The sequence below is a fragment of the Apis cerana genome, linkage group LG2 (genome assembly GCF_029169275.1).
Source record: "Apis cerana isolate GH-2021 linkage group LG2, AcerK_1.0, whole genome shotgun sequence".
Classification (NCBI taxonomy): Eukaryota; Metazoa; Arthropoda; class Insecta; order Hymenoptera; family Apidae; genus Apis; species Apis cerana.
Window position 1 is genome coordinate 3,727,607 of NC_083853.1, and position 14,918 is coordinate 3,742,524.

At 29.8% G+C, this 14,918-nt stretch overlaps 1 protein-coding gene and 1 long non-coding RNA gene across 6 annotated transcripts in view; one reads left to right on the forward strand and one right to left on the reverse strand.

Annotated features, from left to right (window-relative positions):
- LOC107997516 (neuronal acetylcholine receptor subunit alpha-7) overlaps positions 1-14,918 on the forward strand; it is a 367,007-nt gene that overhangs the window by 324,613 nt on the left and 27,476 nt on the right. The window lies entirely within an intron of this gene.
- LOC133665704 (uncharacterized) lies at positions 2,241-3,199 on the reverse strand. The gene is made up of 2 exons (XR_009828919.1): positions 2,698-3,199; positions 2,241-2,607 (listed from the first exon to the last, which is right to left on the reverse strand). It is a non-coding gene; the product is annotated as an uncharacterized LOC133665704 (long non-coding RNA).

The window sequence follows — 14,918 nt, forward strand, 5'->3', positions numbered from 1 at the left end:
GGTATGCGTGTGCCTCGTAAGAAGTCTCATAAAGGGAATTCAGATTTGATAAATCGGATTTAATCGTAAAAATAAAAACGTCTATTAGGCAAAAGTTTCAGATTCACAAATAAAATCGTATAAGTATAGTGGTTTTCAATCTGTGGTATTTTTTTAAAAAGTGTGTTATTCATTTTTGATTAATGATTCGTAACATTCGTTTATTTTATCATCGATATATTTTATAATATTAAAATGATTACTCTTAACAGTTACTCTAAAAAGTCTTTAGTTTTATAATATAGAGGAGAAAGAGTGTAATATTTGAATATTATCAAGAAGGGGTTTCAACTAAAGAAAGTCTCGAGAGACTTCTTACGAGATTTGTGTGTTATATTTAACTTAAAAATTTTTAGAATATCTTTTCTCTTGTCTTTTTTATAAAAATATAAGATAAATTTAATTGTTGATAAATTTTTTCCTCTTTATATTCCTTAAGGATATATTTATAAATGGAAAATAGGGTAAAAATGTTCAAAGAAATGGAAGGAAATTGAGTTTTATTTTAAGTGCACATATATCCAAAATATCTTTAAAGTAATTTTCGCTGAAAACAAAGCTTCTATGCTAAAATTTTAATCTTGGCTCTCGATTTATTTTTCCATGAATAATCATCTCTTTTCTGATGCATCGGGATAAATTATAACGGATCACCCTTGTGTATTGGTGTATGCACGAGGACGTACATACGTTAATACGTTGCACTGCGAAAAAGCTTTGAAGCAGAGAAATGATCTCTTCCAGCACCGTTTTAAGCTCTCTGTCTCTCTTTCTTTCTCTATCCTGTTTCTCTTTCCTTCTTTCTCTCTATCATTTTGTTTCTCAAGCTGCGTTTTAACTCTCAAGTGGTAGTTTCGAAACGAATATGCCATTATGACAAGTTAATTACACCGGTGAACGAGGTGATAAGTATAAAATATGTAAAAATATTTAGTTTAGAATACAAACGAATTTCTTTAAATATTAAAAACTTAAATGTAAAAAATTTATGCATTTTTTAGGGATTAATTATTTTGAAAATAAATTATGTAAGGAATATATATGATATACTAATTATATATTAATTAATTATAAAAATAATAACTTTTTTAACTGAATTAAAAGAATATTAACCACAGAGAAACATATTGATTAGATAGAGAAAAAACAATCCTTTAAATATATTTTTTATCAAACTGTTCTTTCATTATTATTAATATTTATAAAAAAATATTCATTCGTCAATCATCATCATATCTGATACCTTGTTATATTATATCCTATTTGTAAATAATTTTTAATCGTTTACAAATGTAAAATTTATTTTTAAATATTCTTATTATTAGTATAAACTATAATATAAGCCATATAATTTTAAATCATTACATCTTAAACCTTTTTAGATCTAATCTTTTTCAATAAAAAAAAAAAAGAAATCAAGTTTAATTTATTTGCAACAATTATTAATTAAACTTCCCGAAAAAGGGAGAAAAAATCAACTCTTGGAAAAATTTAAATGCTTACAGTCTATAAATACATTATAAGTCATGGAGCATGGACATAATAATCTTCTTTTTCTCGAAAAAAAAAAGAAAGAAAATCTAAAAACTTTTGATATAACTTGAAGTGTGTATTAAAGGACCTAATCTACGATTTGGAATCACAAATACCCTCCCTAATACCACTCGAGGGTTAATCTCTTTCTTGGCTGACCACACACTCTTTCCTACTACTTATTTGTAGCCTGCGTATTAATGCTGTGCAATGGCAAATGTTGAACTCTCGTATGTAGTATGGTAATTTGATACACGTGACGAGGCTGAGGCTGATCACTATCTATCACTACTACTATCGCTGTCGCTGTCGCAATTTTGATTACTCTGCAAGGCAGTTCTTCCTTCCTTTCGAGATTGCGTTGTTGACCAACTGTGTGAATCTATCTCTTGAAAGTCTCACACACATTGCAAGTCAAATTGCAAGTCCACGAAGATTGTCGTGACACGATCGTAAATTCGTCTAGCTTGATCATTGTGCAAGCATGTTCGTGAATTAGTGCGAGTGATGATACACGATGCCTGGAATAACGCGATAAGATAGTTTATTATATGTCGTAGAATAATTCCAGAGAGCATTATTGAAAACAGAGATATTTCCATAAAATGTTTAAATAACTAAACCTATTTTATTATTTATTTTAGATTATTTAGATTAAAATATAAATATAAATTCCATTTTAAATTAGATTTATTCTGTCTAAAATATTTCAACATTTTATCAAATTTTTATCACAATTAATAAATAATATTTATAAGTGAAACTCTGGAAGCGTTTATGGAAAAAAGCGCGCTAATTCACGCGCTGCGTCACTTCCCTCTCTGTAATTGGAAGTTGTAGATCGCTGTTTGCTTCCTGTTCGGGACACAAACAAACCCCCCGCAGAGACTTAGTTGACCTTTCGCATCCGGGAAATTGTACAAGGTCTTAGCAAGGCTTACGACATGCCGCTGTTCGGTAACGAGGGATCCATCACGTAGCAAAACTGTCCAATGTCTCGAAACGACACCGTGCGTTGTATCCTGCGTTGTAATTCTGGAACAGTAGTCGCGATTATGCATGGAAGCACCTTGGTATCGTTTTCAACAAACCTAGGGGACACGCGAGCATATCACGTTGTATTACCATCTGTCCAGGCAGTCTTGCATCATGCTCACTCTTGCCATTTACTTCTTACTCTTCCTTCAAGTTTTCTTCTTCTTCTTCTTTCTTTTTCCTCTCTTCTCAACAACTTTGTTCTTCCACTTTTTCTTCTTCTTCCTCTTCTTCTTCTTCTTCTTCTTCTTTTTCTTCCTCTTCTTCTTCTTCTTCTTCCTCTGTCGCTGCTGTCGCTGCTACTACGTTCCTACTTTATTCTCATTAGTCTCACTCACGACTTCTTCTGTACACGAAGTGGCACCGCTGAAACTTGCAGTCGTAGTTACTCCATTAACACGGGCTCGGGCAAAGGGTTAAAATTGCGGAAGCACGCCGAACGAACGACCGTTTCCTGCGCGAGGAGAACGAATTGCGCCAGGGCCACGGAATAATAACGCTTATTTAACGCTGTTTAACCGTCTTCAACCGCTGCACACTCAAGCCAAAATTGGACGAAACTATAATTGCCAGGCCTGTTTTTACGTTCTCGGGGCTTATATATTTCTTGATAATTCCGCTTGTTCATTGCCGGGAGATTCACTGTGTTTACAGTGGGAAAAGTCGGGCTTTGAGAATTTTTTTTTTAATATAACAAATAAGCTTCCGTTTGAGTAATGATTGCTCGTTATAATAATTACTTGTTTGTTATATCGTGTAAATAAGAAGTGTACAAATATTTTCTGTTAAAGTTGAAATAAGAATATAAGATAATGTGAGAAATTTTTATACAATCTTCCAGAGAAGTTTAATATTATTCGTAATTTTTAGATCAAATATTCTACTTTTTTCGCTTTGAGAAAGTGAAACGGAGATCTGGCAAAAAACCCTGATATTTCCAAAAGTACACATTTAAATTCTAACTAATTAAATCCAAATATTAAATTAAATTTCTCGTAAAAAGTAATTTGTGGGAAAGATAACTTTATATAAATCTGGCATAGTTATAACGTTCGGACAACCAATAAATTATCCAACTGGACAAAAATCCTCGTAAACCCTGGCATCCTCGTGAAACCCATGAACACAGTATCCGATCATTAATGCTTATCTTTAATCGTGTATCGAATCGAATCATCGCAAATCCATTAACTCAAATACTGCATATACCATCGTATCGTATCCTCGAGCTGATAAAGTGAACAGCGAATCGCAGATTAAACGGCAATGTGGGTTTCAATTAACCATGGGGATCATGGCCGAAAGTGCAGCGTGTTGTATCGCGTGGATCGTCATCGAAAATCATGGGTCGATCGAGAGGAAACGGTCGCTTCGACCGAAGGGAAACGATCTTCGAGCGTCGTGAAACGGAAATCGGGGGAAGATCGATCGACTCAATTCGCTTCCCACAAGTGAAATAATATTGCAATTATGATTACTAATGCTCGTTTTCGTTTGTTATTTCTGTTTAATTTGATTTTGTTTAACCATCATTATTCTTATCATTTTGAATTATGATTTTAATATTGGTATACCTTATATTTTTCAATATAATATTATTTAAAGATATTGATTTTAGTTATTATATGTTATATTTTATTTATCACGCTGATTGCTTGTTTCTTTTTGTTTCATTTATTTTGTTTATGTCGGAATATTTAAAAAACTTTATCATAATTTGCAATCAATTTTATATAATATAATTTTATTATTTGAGAGAATTTGTTTTGAGAAAAGTAACGAAATGTAAAGTTAGTAAATTTGATTATTTTATCAGCATTTTGAAAGGGGAAATTCCTAACGAGCAATTACGAAATGTAAAAATTTTAATATTTCAAATATCTTATAAATATTTGTAAAAATCACTTCTCTTCACATTACTCTCCACATCTCTTTCTCAAACGAAAAAAATATAAAGAAAGAAAATCATTACTTTCTATCAAATCCATCTCAGATCCAACTCACCTCTATCTGTACAAACAGATAACACCCCAAAACAAATCAAAAAGAACCTCACGCTGATCGTTTAGTAACGAAATTGCATAAAAAAAAATTAAATCGATAATCGATCACATTCAACGGGAATTACGTATGCTGGAACCATGCATTCGAATTAATCGAATGCCAAAAAGAGAAAACGGTGAAAAAGAAAATGACTTCGAAATTTTGTACGACCAGTTTTTCGTGATATATTACAAAATGTAATTTCGTGGAATTTCGAATCTGACGAATCGAACGTTCCTGAAACAATCGCCGGAAGACGCAAAAATGCGTCCAATTCGTGGCCATATTACTCAGTTAAAACTCGTAACATTTTATTTAGAACAAAGTAATAGGGAGATATTTGAGATTGTCTTTTTTTATTTAAGTTGCTCCATAGAGGCTGGTTAAAGCGTTTTGGAAAAGAATATTTTATATGTCGAGGAGATGGTAGTCATTGTTGAAGATAGGTGAACATTAATAGTTTTTATTAGAAGATGTAGTGTTAGTTGTTTGAGTTTAATAATTGATAAAGATTCATTATAGAAAATTGCTTATAGTGAGATATTTAATGTTAGGAATTTATTGCTTGTTTTTTTTTTTTTTTTGAGACACAAGTCTTTTAATGAATTGTACAATAGAAAATGGAATGATTCTACGTAAAAATGAATAAAATATGTGATATACATGTTAAATTTTATTGTAAACTTCTTTTTATTGATAATAACTAAAAATAATTTAAGTATTTTTGGTGTTTTGATTGAATTTAAAATTTTTATATAATGATTAATATATAATGATTTTTATGTATATTTTAATTTGATATAAAAAGTTGTAAAAAGAATAAATATATTTTATTGTCTATTGTCACTTTTAATATCTAATATTGTTTTTATTTTATTTATATATTATTAATAGTAATATTAATAAATTTAAACAATTGAAAATGCATATGTATTCAATAAACTTTGAAATTTTAATTTTTTTAAGAAAAAGTTTATTATATTAAAAAATTTTATTCTCTCTCAATATTTTCGATTCATTTTTACGTGGAATGATTCTATTTACATAGTTATATTATTTATTAGAAAAAGATTTATTTTTATCTCTGTATAACATATCTTTTTGTATATTCAAAAATCATAATAATTATTTAATCATTAAACATTTTTTTTCTTAAATAATAAATTTTTAATTTCATATTATTTCTAATAAAAAATTTATTTTTATCAAAATTATATACCACTTAACAAACGATAATATTATTTGAAAATCAATTTCATTCTGATGATGTTTAGCATAAAGATTCTATTTTAAATGTATATTACTTATATATTAAAAGAGAAATAAATTCTGAGAAAAAAGTAATTGTGACAGAAACATTTCCTTCAGATTTATTCGAATTTCAGTCGTGGAATATTTTTTAATGGAATACTGACACATTTTCGTCGTTCAAATATCCCATTTCCGTGTCCCTTCGTTTCCTTTATCGCACAATATATGTCACCAGCAAGTAAAATAACTTTTTGCAATAATCTGAATGCAATTTAATAATCTGTCCATCTGTATCGAGCAAAACACATAAGTAACAAAGTACACGCAATTTTCTCTAATTAATTCTTACGTTTCATCGTATGTATCATCAGTTGCGATATTCTTTTCTTTTTTTTATTCAATGATTATCTCTTATCTATAATTAAAATTGAAATAGCACAAATGAAATTCGTAATTCAACTTAAGATATTATATTAAAAGTATCGATACAAATATTACGATTTAACAAAAAACAATCGAATATCAAGCTAATTAAAAAAAAATTTTCTATTAAAAACAATCAAATATTTATGCCAAAAATTGTAATATAACCACAAGATATTAAAAAGTCGTAATCGTTTGCGAATTTATTTACAATTCTCATCTCATGATCGATAAATTACAACTAAAAATAAAACAAAAGTAAATAACAATCTATAACCATCAAATAAAAGAAATATATACAATTAAAAAGACAAGACAGAAAACGTTCGTTTCATTCGAATCTTCTCAAACGAAACAACACCCTTGACCCATTCTCGCTCGTGTAATACGATATAAAATGTATTAAACACACCTAATCTCAAACGAGACAAAACATTCCGAAAAGAATCTCGACCTCCTGCGTGAAAAGAAAACCTATTCTCAAGAATCAGGCTAAAAGCGAAGAATCCAAAAAAAACAAAAAAACAAAAAAAAACATCCACGTCTTCACAAGCGTCTCACTCGTAGGTGTCTCGAAAAAAAATGTCTTGTTTAAACGCGTGTACATCGGTCTGGTGCACCGGAGGCGGAAGGAGAGATACACACAGGTTCTCGCGCGAGAAATACGAGAGAAAGAATCACGGCTTTTCGCCGTAGCTATTCTCCCGTGGTCGTCCCCTGCTTCCGTTTTCGTGTCCCTGCGTTCGTACACCGGAACGAGCGCGTATTCGAGAGCGTGGCTGGCTGGCGCAGCTTTGACGAAACATTCGCAAACGGTTTCCCGGAAGCGAGCGCAGCCCGCTGCTTTCTTTTCCTCTCTCGCGCTCGTCTTTCCACGACGACACAGTGAAAATTGCGATTGCACCGTGAAAGACGATCCTTTTCACCGGGCAAAGGGGGAGGGGAAATTCGCCCGCTGTTGCGCCGTTAAATGTAATATGCACGAATACAAAGGGGAGGGAGAAGAAGAGATTTTATATATAATGTTGGAAGGAAATTGTCGATTCTTGATCTTATCGATTTTTGTTTGAATATCTATTGACAGTTCTTGGAGAATTTATTCGGAGAAAGTTCAGATATTCTGAGTTTGGTGTGTATATATGGAGAGTAATTTGGATGGATTAAATGTTACGAGCAACTTTTTTCCGCTGTTGGAAAATCTGAATACTAATTGCTAAAATTTGATTAAAAAATTATTTTTCGTCTGCTAGATACACGGGTTATTGATTGAATTTTGAATTGAAACAAGAAGATTAAAGATAATGAAGCATCATTTATAATGAACTTTATTATTAATATAATAAATGAATATAATTATTTTTGGTAATCAGTCGTTAAAAGTAATCGATGGATTATCCATTTTCTGAAAATATTTTAACTTTGCCTGTTGTCAGAACAGAACAGTTCACGAAGAAACGTAAAAAACAAATGACTCGAAAAACTTAGTAGAAAAGTAATCCTCATCTGCGACAATATAGTAGTTGATGCATAAACTTTAATAAGAAGATAGACTGAAAATCTTGCTGTACAATTTCCGTGCATTTGACCAAATAAAAAGAGAGATCTGTTTAAGAAGAACTTTTGCATAATAAATTTGAAAGAATAATTTCAGAATGATTGGAAAATGCAGAAAAATAAAAATATTGAACGATAAATATTGAATCTGTAAAAAAGAGAAAAAAATTGAAATACGTATCTCTATTAAATTGGTCTATACCCTACTTTTCATTCGAATAAAATGAATTTTCTCGTGATATCGAATAATAGAATAACAATTTTAATAAGGGAAGATAAAGAAGATAAAGAAAGAAAGAAGGAACAAAGAAAAAGAGAACATTTATATGATGGAAATGAGGAAACGTGACAATGAAAAGAACGTGTTTATTGGAGCAAATATGGAAAGAATTCTGAATAAAAAATTATCAATTTCTACTCTTGATAAATATGTATAACGAGAACAATTTCTTTTTTATAAAATTTACATAATTATACTTAAAATATATAATGAATTAAAATACAAAATATATTTGTATGATAATTTTTAAATTCTCTAATATATATATATTTACGTTTAATATAAAAATATATATATTTTATTATATTTCTCCTCAAATACACATGTTACGAAAAAATAAAATGAAAGATTACAAATAATTTAAATTTAACGTATATTTTGTATTTCTCAAAGAAAGATTTTTTCATAAACAAAAACTTTTTAAGCTTTATTTAAGCTTTAATGAAATTTTTTTCAATTTTTTAATCTCAATGAATTTGAAGTGAAATTAAAATAACGAGTGAAATTCATCGAAACAAAGTACAGAATTAACACCGAAAGCATGCATGAAACAACGTTCCTGTTGCAATATAAAAAAAGTTTTACGCCGAATAATTCAAGCGTAATAAAGAGAAATAAATTAATTTTTTTTTTCGTATTGAGAAAAAATACCGAAAAAAAATTAAGTAAACTATGCAATTCATAAAATGCAAAATCAATATAAATATGAGAATTACTTCCAAACAAAAGATCAAACTTCAGATAAGCTATAAAAGATCGATAATCGCTTCTAATTGATGCAATAAGAAAAATGAAAGATTCGAAGAAAGAAGAAACTAGAAATAAAACGTATCATTAAACAAGAAATCATGAAATTGAAATTTAAACGAATGAGCGAGATTGTTATATCGAAATCTGAGAAAAAAAAAAAGAAAGCTTTATTCTTTTTTTCGAAAACTCGAATATTTCTTCGAAAAAAAGAAAAACGTGCTGCTCGATTCGATTCCAATGAACACGAGAACCACGAGTTTCCAGACATTTTCTCAAATCTATTCAGAAGAAAGATAAAGATCGGGGATTATACATGGTTTCGAAAACGAGGCGAGGATAGTTCGGGATGAGAAAAATCACGAAATGCACGGTCCATCGAGCGACAACTCGAGCGTACGGTTAAAGAACCGCTAGCAGCGTCATTAAAATCGCGAGATTACTCGGATCTACTCTACCGGGTTAATTGTGGAATTAAGTTTGCGCGGTGAGAAAGAAAGAGAGATGAGAGGAAGGATGTATATATATATACCAGACGAGGATAAAATGGGAGCAAAGGAAAAGAATAAAACATGAAACACGAGGAAGGGAAGGCTAAATTGAAAGAAATAAAGTGGCAAAGCGAGAAAGGAATAGAAGTGGAGGAAAAAGCCAGAAGAAGAGTAGGGAAAGGAAAGGAAATAAAGAAAATGAATGAAGGAAAAAAGAGATCTGAGGAAAGATACGGGAAAGTTCTATACTATTCTAATTAGTTAACATTTTTGAAATTTCATGATTTATTCTAATTTTGCCAAAATAGTATAAAGAAATGAAAAGAGGAATAGAAAAATAAGAGAAAGAAAAGGAAATAAAGAATATGGACAAATAAAAGAGAGATTTAACTAAAAAGATTGGAAGTTAAAATAATTAAAACATAAGAACACGTTAATAATATCTATATTATCCTCTTTATTTTTTTATTACTCAAGTTTCTCAATTGTTATACTTACTATATTTACAAATATTAAACAAAACACGTTTTACATTAAAAAATATTCTGAAATATCTAAAAGTCTTATACATATGTCTGACCATTGTTTCTTAATTTCATTTCCAAGTAAAATTAAATGTACACAAATATCTCAACAATCCTTCAACGAATAATTATTCATTTACAAATAATAGTAGAAAAAAAAGGCGAATGCTATAGCGAATGCAAAAGAAAAGGAGAGGACGAGTCAAATTGAAAAGGAGTGAATGAAATGAGATTAAACGATCAAAGGAAAAAGTGTAAAAGATAAATCTGCCCTAACGAAAGTAACAAAAAGTAACTAAAAGACAGCGGAAGATACTGAATCTATGAAGTAATCAAACGACAGATTGAGAGTATGGAATCGCGAGCGACGGAATGGACACTGGGAACGGATGGAAAGTTAAGGAGGAGCTGCTATAAAGAAAAGGAAAAAAGAGGAAACAGCTAGTTGGATAAGGAAACGGGGATGAACGAGCTGTACGTGACGTAGTAACCAAAGCGATGGTTCGAAGTAATCAAGGATCAGGTCGAAATAAACGAGGACCATCGATGAAAAGGATTCAATAGAGGATGGGAAGGGAGGAGGTGAGTTTTCTCTTTGAACGGTGAGAAGATCTGGAAAAGGAAGAAAACTCCACAGGGAAGCGAGGAGATAGAAACGAAGGAGAAATTGGGAAAAGATGGATTGTAAGTGTCGTCAAAAGATTTTACGATGCTTGAGTTATGAAGGTTTTCAACTGTTAAAGGGAAAAACAGTCTGAGTCTATACGTGTCTTGATACAAAGAGATAACTTGGGAAACAATTGCTTTCACAGTGGAATAGAATTATTGGGAATTTAGTGCAAACGAGTTGGAAAAATAATTAAAGAATTGTTCTTAAAACGGATATGCGATCGTGATCGAAATCAATTGTTTTATAAATATCATCAAGATAACTTATACTTATACTTCTAAATTATTATTAAATACTAAAATATTTTCAAATTTTCAAAGTCAATAAATTTGATTGATGGTATCTGCAAATGATTTTATGTAGAAATCTTAAGATTATAAAACTTTTTAAAATGTAATCATTCAGAGAGAATTTCTGAAAATATTTTCTTCTTATTTAGAAACAAAAAAAATATATATATTTTAACATTTATCTGTAAAATATTATATATTACATATATTCAGAGAAGAAAGAATCCAGTGAAATCCACAAAATTTCCTGTTGTCAGGAACACTTTCACAGGTTGACATTTTCATTTTCAAAACAGGGATTCGAAACCATTCCATGAAAATGTCAAACACCATGAGTTGAGGTCAGCCATTTTAAAATAAAGCATAAATTGATACGACTTGACAGAAAACGGAAGAGCAAATAATAATACGTACATATACGAATAATAAACTATAAATTAATTATTTTATATAAATGGAATATAATAAAGAAAATTATTATTATTATTATTATATATAAATAGAAATCACATAATATCGAAATACATTTTTAAAGTTTTTAACTTTAGTTAAACAAAACTTAAGGGTGAAGAATTTTTATTTTCTTAAAATTTTCAAAGATATTTACTTTCCATCTTCGATTCCATCTTGTCGAGGATATCATTTTTGATAACCATTTTGCACGATACTTATATATCAACACGTTCATACTCTCGTATACATCAAAGTTGCAACCCTTTCAACTGGATGTCCCACCGATGAAAATTCGTAAAATCGATCGCTGTGAAACGAATCGTTCGAATTTCCAGTATCGTAGGAATGGGAATGGGGAAAGCACGTGAAAAGTAATAAATGTTTCGGTATAACACGCGACCTACATACCATTCCTCGAATACATTTTGCATATCCAATATTTAACACTCTCATCTCCTATTTTTCCGTAATCAAAATCTTCTAAAATATATCACAATTTGATACATATTTATAAATTTATAAATATATTTTTACGTGATTTCATCTTTCACTTGTCCGAACTTTTATTTTTATCCATTTTCTAATATAGAAATTTGGAAGGAAATTTAAATTGTAAAAGATTAAAATAATTTCTTTATAAAATATCTATGAGAATAAAAGAATTTTCGTATTAATTATATTAAAAAGTGATAATTTAATTTTTGTCACACGTAACTTTACAAATTTTCATAAACATAAAAGATAAATAGATAATTGATGCTTATAAAATTATTCATACAAATAAATGTTATAATTGTAATAATAATATTTTTCAAAATTCTTACAAACACAATTCTTCTTTTATTAAATATTTTATTTGTAAAGATATTTGTCCGTGAAAGAAACAAAATAAATTGTTTATTTATCACTTTTCTTCAAATTCTTAGTCCAAACTTTAAATCATATTTTTCTTTACAATACTTTAATATTTTTATAGCTAATAAAATATCATCAAATTATTTACATTACGATCAATAAATAAATGTTCACGATTTAAAACAGATCGTTAACTTAAAATATTTTCATACATTATTCGTTTAATTTGCGCCTGAGAATAATATAATATAATAACAAACTATGATAATTTCTTCACGCGAAAAATATACAGATAATCTCAACACCTGGAAAACAAATAACATAAACCAGAATAAAAAATACGAGAACACTGAAAAATCAAACCAATCGGAATCAACGGTCGATAAAATTTCCCACTAAAAAATTTCACATCCTTTTCAAATAAATCTCTTGTTTGAACGACGAACAAGCATACATCCCTTTGTTTATCGTATGCGACACAAATACTGGTATTTAACAGCTAATTAAACGCGCGTTGCTAACTAGACCGTGTAATGAATGGTGTGATCCATATTGACGGTGCATCGGTTGAAAAAATTCCGTATCCTTTTCATATTTAAACGAAAAATCATCTGCCGAGCTAATCGAGCGTAAATTCGTTTTCTGTGAACTGAAACAGGAAGCTTATTATCAATTACGTTGCGTAACTCGTTTCGATTTTTTCACATTCTTCGTTTTACAATTTATTAGAAATTATCACTGGATATTCTTAATATTCACTGATGATGTTTTAGTCGACGAATATTTGGCCAATACAAAGTAGGTCATTATCGATTAATGATTCAAAATATTAATTGTTAGAGAGTTCCATATATCCATATGGATATATATATATATATGAATATTATAATATACTAAATCTAGAATTTGATTTTAATATGAATTTTCGATCGAAGAATTCAGAGTTGATTATTAAAATTCTCTTTGAATTTGACAAAAATAAATAAATTATTTAATAAAAATTACGTTTTTTAAAATAAGAGAAATTTTCTTTACAAATTGATTTAAATTCAATAAATAAAGAAAATAATCTAATATGAATAACATAAATAAAACGTAAATAAAATCTCTAATTTTCTAAAACAAGATTGAATGCAATTGAATGAATAAATATGTAAATATTCCAATTAACAAATCAATAATTAATTCATCTTTTGCAATACGATATTTCTCTTACTAAAAGTTAAAGAAACAAACTAATCATCCTTTCCAAATTTCTCTGTACATTTTATATCATCTACGTTATTTTTTAACTTCAATCTATTCAAATACGAAATAAATTCGCAAACGACTAGTTCATTTCTTAATTTTTCCCAATATTTACTTGTATAAACATCCACGTTAAAAAATTATTCAGTTTTTCACGACTCATTAACAAATCGAACTCCCTCTTTTTTCCAAATATATCCATTCCCCAATTAATTCCCCGATAATCGACCTTCCATTCCATTCACACACGAAATAACAATGAAAAAATTCGATATCGATCTCTCGAGGCATCCCATTGTCACCCCACCCCTCCCTTGTTTCACGCAAAATTCGTTCACGAATCAACTCTGCCTCGCGAATTCGCGAACGATCGGGAACAGGGTAAAGCTATCACCCGCACATTAATGAAGCTACGCGAAAAGCGTTTTCCCCGTGTGCACAGATCATCGCAATTTGCGTGATTCCGTGGTGCAAACCGTGCAGCTTGTTTGCTTACGTGTGCATGCAATAAATATACGCCCACGCCTGTTTACCAGGCCCTATACCCGACTGAGGATAATCGTTTACCGTAAACACCGCGTTCACGTTTAAGGGTAAGCATGAATTTTAGATTCCATCCGTGAAGCGGATGGATGGGAAGGAAACGTGTTTTTATCCTATCCTTGGAACGGGTCGGTGTGCAAACGGGAGGGGGGAGATGGATGTGGAGTGGTTAAGAGAGTGGGGGGGATTGATTGGAAAATACAGCGCCGTTAAAGGAAAGGGGATGGATAGGTTTATTAATATTTTCCGAGGCATCTGTGTATTTGTATTTGGCAAAGGATAGTTGGAGGGAATGGAGGGTTTTGGAATTGATATTTTCTGGGATGTGGAGGGGAAAAGGAATGATTGAAATGATGCTTCTGACGAGTCATGAAGTTCCAAAGTACGTGGTGCGTTATTATATGTACAGGAAAAGTAGTAAATTGTATTTTACATAGATGATAGTTGTTTAGTTGTAAATTGAGGATCATTAGTTTCTATTGTAGTTTATTGATTTGTATTGAGTTGTAGTAGAATACTATGTATTATAATTATTATGATATACGTGGGTTAATAAAATCGAAGATTGTTTAAGATATTTTTAATTTTTAATTATTATTATAATACTATTTAAAAATTATAAAGAAAAATATGTTGTAGTATTAAATATTGTTGACAGTATTGAAACTACAATATAATTTTTTAACAATTGCGTACACTCTTAATATCTTAAACGATGTTTCAAGTATCTTTGAAGTAGAAAATAATATGCAACTGATGATTCAATTGAACGTAATCGAATGCGATCTTAAAATTCGAATCTTGTCTAATTTCGATCATTTCATCTATATAATTTCCTTATTCGATTAAATATAACGATATAATACATAACGATTGCATTAGTATTATGTACAAAATATTTTGTTAAAGAAAATTTAATTTATCCAGTCAAAAATTTTA